Source organism: Micropterus salmoides, unplaced genomic scaffold (genome assembly GCF_014851395.1).
Source record: "Micropterus salmoides isolate LMB-PRFRI ecotype aquatic unplaced genomic scaffold, ASM1485139v1 Ms_hic_scaffold_14, whole genome shotgun sequence".
In the NCBI taxonomy this organism is placed as follows: Eukaryota; Metazoa; Chordata; class Actinopteri; order Centrarchiformes; family Centrarchidae; genus Micropterus; species Micropterus salmoides.
This window is the reverse complement of record NW_024040485.1, coordinates 26,723,318-26,729,916: the sequence shown is the minus strand read 5'-3', so window position 1 is coordinate 26,729,916 and position 6,599 is coordinate 26,723,318. Positions and strand designations below refer to the sequence as shown.

The 6,599-nt window shown below is 39.5% G+C and overlaps 1 long non-coding RNA gene across 1 annotated transcript; it reads left to right on the top strand.

Annotated features, from left to right (window-relative positions):
* Positions 1-4,683: 4,683 nt before the first annotated feature.
* LOC119903031 lies at positions 4,684-5,601 on the top strand. The gene is made up of 2 exons (XR_005444396.1): positions 4,684-4,748; positions 5,033-5,601. It is a non-coding gene; the product is annotated as an uncharacterized LOC119903031 (long non-coding RNA).
* The last annotated feature ends 998 nt before the right edge of the window (positions 5,602-6,599 follow it).

Below are 6,599 nucleotides of genomic sequence, written 5' to 3'. Positions count from 1 at the left end.
GCAACATAGGGAAATATAAGAGACAAACCCCCCAGTTAAATAGAAAATAAAACATTTAACACAAAAGTATTTTAGGGAACCTTGTAAAGAGTCAACTGAAGATAAATGCATGGATGGAAGTTTTTCCAGAGCCTGCTGAGCCATAAGCTTATTTATTGTCAGGGACCAAACAGTCAGACAATGAGGAGAACAGGAGTTTCTGTTGAAAAATAGTTTTTTATTCACCCCCCCAAAATACCAAACAATAGAAACCAAAAACATAACAACTAGGTCTATAAAATTGGCCAAACCAATTTACACACAAGGGTAAAACAAAATGGACGACAACTACAACTACTACAAAGTAAAACAGACTAAACCCAAAATCCCCCTCCAACATGGCAGCACATGGTATGGCTTGATTGGCAGGCCACAGGATAAAACAGTCCTCCCCCCTTGGCCACACTTCTCTTCCACCAGGACAGACCTCTCTTTAACATGGTAACAATGATTATTATAACAGAACTGTTTACTTAACTCTAAGTAAACCGTTTATATTACCACTCAAACGGTGTAATCTGTAATTTGAAATCATGAATTGTTGTGTGTGGTGTAGTGGACCTAAATTTATTAGTTATGAATTTTAATAAATTTATGAGAATTGATACCCAATTATGAATTATTATTCATAAAATCAGAATTTCCTCGTAAAGGGCACCACCGGAGTTGTTATAATCCTAGAGTCTCCGGACCTCTAGGTAGTTTTGAATAATTATACAATTATTACTAGTGATCAGTTAGTTAATAATCGCTCAATTATCTTAAATCAGTCAGTCAGTCTCATATCTAAAGGGTCAATTCTCTTGGCAGGAACTATAAATAGGCAACACACACAGCTCTTGATTATATTACAGTGAATTTATTCTCCAACTAAGGTGATAAAAGATGGTTGGATACAGGGAACATAAACATTTGCTGAACAATGAGCCTGGAGGTTCGATTGTGGGAAGCATTCGACTCATACGGCATAGAAGAGCTAATGAAAGTAAACTAATGCTATAGTTTAGGAGTTAAAATGGACATCTGATCACAGGACGTGTGTTAAGTCTTACTGCTTGTCGACAGCCTGCTTTTGGCCTGTTGCACGGGTCCCACTCTAGCTGCCGATCCTGGCTTTTTGCTAGGGATTCTTCGGGGTTCTCCGTGTCTGATTGAAAACGCCTCCTCCGTCTGGCAATTCGGCTGTTTGCAGGTTTCCTTGGTTGTAGCTGGCGAGACCACGTGGCTTGGTCTGACCTCGGTGAAGTTGGCTCGACGAAAAAGGCTTAAAATGGAACTTGGTCGTTCCTGAATTAGTCCAGTGTAACTTAACGGACTCATAACTTTAACAAACAAAAGAAATAAAGAAAATAAAACAAACTGAAGGCAGATCGATGTCTCGGCACTTCAGGTGTGTAGCTTCAGGCGAACAAAGGCCTGTTTGTTTCGCTGGCTGAGTCTGGGCGTGTTGTCTGGCGAGGCACGCCACGCGCGTGCCGAAGCATCCAGGGGCCAGAGTGGAAGAGCGAGAAGAGGGAAGCGTCTAGTGAAGAGTCTAGAGACTCGCGAGCAGGTCGCGTGTCGCTCTTTTGTTGCCTGGGGCGTGGTTCCCCAGGGGGCGTCTCAGGTTTCCCCAGGGACTGCCTTTCCAAACTTAATGTCTAAAGAAAAGAAATCTATTTGCACGTATTATAATCAAATATTTTCCACAATCGAACCTCAATGGTTGAACGGTTGTACTGTTCTAGGTATTTGGTAACAGGAAACAATTGTCACATTATTGGTCAGGATTTTTATACATTTAACCGCATTTCCGACGAGGGCATGTAATACTTATTTCGTCCACTTGGGGGAGCTCAGGTTACATGAGGAAAGCTTGGATTAAATCAAAGATCGTCTCTCCTTAGGAACCGGGGAATATTGTTGATTCATCCTTAAATTCAAGCTGGTGATTAAGAGTATAGTAAAACATTTCTTTGTCATCATTTCTAAAGGGATTTTGTAAGAAAGTATTATGAACAAGCATTGATTACATTAGATGAAGGAGTGTCTTGCTGAAAATAAAAACACTGCACAAGTAACTTCTTTTCAGCACTAATATCAACAACAGATAGCAACAACAGTTAACATAACTGCTCAAATAGAGGTAAACGTATTCAGGCAACTAAAGATTTAATTAACTTAATTAAATGCTTTGAGTATTTTGGAGACTGCAGTCCTTTGTCATCCAAAGTTCAGTGTCTGGAACATGTCACACTTAGGTGAGACAAGGAGTATCCTTTTGATGTGGTAATAAAACAAAGAATAAGGTCAGTTTCCACGGAAACGTGTGTGGTGGGGTAAGTTTTGATAGGCTGTTCAGGGAGATGCCAATGGCTGGCTCGTGTCCCTTTGTCAGTTTAACAGTCAGGCCCCGCGTTATCAGCTTCGGAATCAAAATGGTGCCAGTTTTATGGTCGGGCTAGCACTTAGAGAAAGCAACTTTGACCCCTCCCCATCTTCTCTGGGGAGGAGAAAGGAATTTAGGCGTAGCTCCAAATTTATTCAATATAAAATGCACAAATCCACATCGTTGTTCACTACAGTGGCTAACTGCAAAAAGAACTTAACCTGTGTACTTAAAAAAAAAACATGTTAGACTTGTGTACTGTATTACTATTACCCTGTGTGGCTTGGGCCATCACATTTATATAAGCAATTTTAAAGCTTCCCAGTTTAATGGTCTGCTCTAAACTGCATTTCGTTGCATTTCATAAACAATGACAATAAAACCTGTCTATTAAGTCATTTAATCCTTGATGTATTCTTCAGGTGATAGTAGGCTGACTTGTCTTAATGTGGCTGTTGAAACTCATGCCTGAGTCTATGACTACAAGATTTCTGACTTGGTTTGTGGTTTTTAACATTACCAATTGAAGCTGAGTGCTGACTTTTAATCAGTCTTACTTGGCTCCAAAAACAATAACTTTAGTTATCTTTGTTTAACTGAAGAACATTCTGGCACATCCAGTCATTTGATTTGTTCAATGCAGTTACACAGCAGATCATAGTCCTGTGGTGATATGGTTATGTAAATCTGTTTGTAGTCTGCATAGTTATTGTAACATATATTGTTGTTTTTCTTAACCCGAGCCAGTGGAAGCATGTAGATGTAGAACAGAAGAGGCCCCAGAATGGAGCCTTGGGGAACTCCACAAGTCACTTTTGTGAGCTCAGATGTGTGATTAACTATAGACACAAAATGATCCCTGTCCTTTAAGTACGATTCCAATAATACTAAAACTGAAATTCTGCCACTGTTTGTTTAAGTGGATTTCATTGAAGATGTTAACAAGAGCAGTCGGTCGTATGGTGGGGTCGAAATCCTGACTGGAAGACATCAAAAGAGTTTAGTGCCTAGAAGTTGTCCAGTTTTGTTAAGATTAAGACTCAAGAAATGTTCATATGCATAGTAGGGCTGCCCCCGACTAAAGAATCCGAATCGTCAAGTCCTGCCTATACTCGACTGATAGTCAAATCATGTGTGCTTTTGTGCACAGTGATTGCTAGCGGGGGGGGGCACACGGTAGCACCGCTTTAATCTTGCAGTATCTATTTATTCAACTTACGCTGTAAATTTCCAGCTAAACTGACTTTTTGGCTTTTTGAAGACCATTTTCTCTCTCTCTCGCCTGTCATTCACCGGTCTTGTCTGAGTTTTGCTTGCATGCCGTGCTGCCGACAACTACATGCACGTTGCGGTTCCTCGCGGGTCTATTTCAAGTAGCCGGCTATTTAAAAACGATATAATATTCTTTATGTGGTTCAACAACGGTGATAAATTATCTGAAAGTCCCGTGAGGTGTGGACAACTCGGCACAGCATTGAACCTTCGACGATTGGGGGTCAGCCCTAATGCACAGTAAACTACACCGGATTAGACCATACAGTGAAAATCTTACTTTGTAAGTCTCCCTTACACAAATATTATGTAAATTTAAATTATGTAAATGTGTTAAATAATTTCACATAAAACGGGAGATTGGATATGGGCCTATAATTGCTGATTAGAGACATGTCAGGATTATTCTATTTTAGGAGTGGCTTGAGTGCTTCAGGGCCTGTGGGAACAAAAATCTGAGAGGAGACAAGTTGACAATTTGTAGATGATCTGAGGCCATGCAATTAGAAACATTTTTAAAAAGCCCGTTGGCAGAATATCAAGGCAGGAGGTTGATTTCAGATGTTGTATAGTGTCCTAGAAGTTTTTATAGTTATGGATATGTATCAAATTGTGTCATGCTATTTAAACTGACTTTAAGTGGATACAGTGATACCACATACCCTGTACCTGATTTGAAGGAACTGACAACCTTTCTATTTTCTGGAATTGTGTCGGTGAACAAGGAGGCAAATTCATTGCAGGCCCTGGTAGATAAAAGGCTACTAACACAGGAGGGTTTCATAACCTGTCGATAGTAGCAATCAAGGCAGTGTTTTTTTTTTTTTGGTGATGTCAGAGAAGGACTGCTTTGCATTTCTCGGGTTCTAAATTATACTGTATATGCAAAGTCTTTCTTTATAGATTTTATTGTGAACCTGTAAATTTGTTTTTCACAATCTGTGTCCAGCTTTTCAACATTCTCTTTTTTTTACTTTTCTTTCCATGTGCCATTTTTCCCTGAAGATCTTTTCTAATCAGAGACCACTTTCACCTTAGTGGCTGCAATGGCATATGTAACAATTGTGGGGTAAGTTTGGTTCCAGCAGTGACAAGCTCAGTGACAAGCTCTTTCATTTGGTCTGTAAACTCCAGCTGAGGGGAGGAGGGAAAGGGTGATTGGAGAGGATGGTGATGGGGTTTACTGGGATGAAGGTAAATCCTCACAGGTGGTTGTTGGTGAAGGGGATTAAGAATATTCCTCTTGGCTCTGTTGTCTCATGACTGAACTAGCTGCAGTGGCTGCAACCTATTATTTTGGTGCAATTCTACCTGTCAAAATTATGTCCACAAAAAGTGCTTCTTTTGCCACAGACAGACTCGGTGTTATACAAGGTGTCTAACAAAATCATGGAAAGGATCCCTGACAGAGACTCCTGGTGACACCCTTTGTTTTTAACAAGAAACTGAAGTCTCACTCAAGGACAACTGAAATCTTGAGAGGCGAGTGGTTGCAGGAAGAAGACAGTGTTCTGTTTTGTGAACGACAGTTCATGTGAACAGCGCAATTATGAAAGGTTCAATCATTCTGAAATAAAATAATTGTAGATCATTATCATCCTCATCACGCTATAACCGTGTGAGATGAGGTACAAAGTTTAATTTCCCTCTACTGTGCATATATTCTGATACTGACTACTTCAACGGTGTGAGGTCAGAATCCATTGGTGAACTTGCGTGTTTTTACTTTACAAAAATGCTTCTTTTTCTGTATTATGTCATTACTTTGATATCTGTCCATAGATCCATGTGTAAGTAATGTTTGAATCAAAGCAAACAGTGGGAATCATTTTTTGTAATTTGGAATTGAAAGCCCTGAATTTTCTCATTGCAGCAACAACCCTGACTTTAGCCATGTCTGAAATAAATGCATTTGATGTACATCCTTTGAAACAGATCATTTCAAGTAGTAAAACAAAGATGCTGATTTCTTGTACATCTCTGACACAAACTTACCACATTCTGATGTACCAACACATGTGCGGATCCTTTGGTCACAGAGCAGGTTCTTCTTTTATCATTGTCCAAGATGAAACATTGAAGATCCCCAGACTGAAAATAGGTCAGCAAATTGCAGCAGCAAAAATTGATACATGAAAGAAAAATCCAAGCAAGATTGTAATAAATAGGGGATACTTAAGCACAATGCATCCAATGATTTCCCCATCTTTTGAGAATCAGCAGTCCTGTCGTTTCCTTCAACACAGGACTTCTGGTAAAACTTTGGGGCTATGAAGACATGATAGCATGACATGAAAGTAGTGTATTTAGCTCTGTGGCTCAACAGTGAAGTGGAGAATGCTGCAGGACAGATCTGAAAGATTTTAGACACTTGGGATCACCGTTAGAATATGTTCTGAAGTGGATTACAGCTGCCATCCTCTGAAGGTGTAAGCAAGAAACCTTTAGGAGCTATCATTCAAGTCTATAGTCAGTGAGCATGTGATACTTTAAATATTTTCCTTTAAGTAGAAATGAATGGAAAGCAATTATTATGCTATGTGAAAGATATATTTTGTGTGTGTATATATGTCTGTGTATGTATGTGTGTGTGTATATATAATTTTATTTACTGCATTGTTGAACAGCACAGAGACATAATGCAGGGAATAGCAGATAACTTTATTTCCTTAGTTCATATGCTGAATTTCACCTTGAGGTTTGTAGCATTTATGACATATGCAAAAAGTCCATTAAGAACATTTGTGCTCTTGAATGCGGAGAGCAGCGCACATGAACATGTAGTTTAAAGCAAGCCTATGTATTAGTGAAGTGAAGCTGTGGATCATTTCAAGATCTGCTCATCCACAAGCTGGCAAACTGCGAGAGCACAGTCAAAGGTAACAAGCCACTCCTCTTTCTGGCCCATTATTAAACCAGA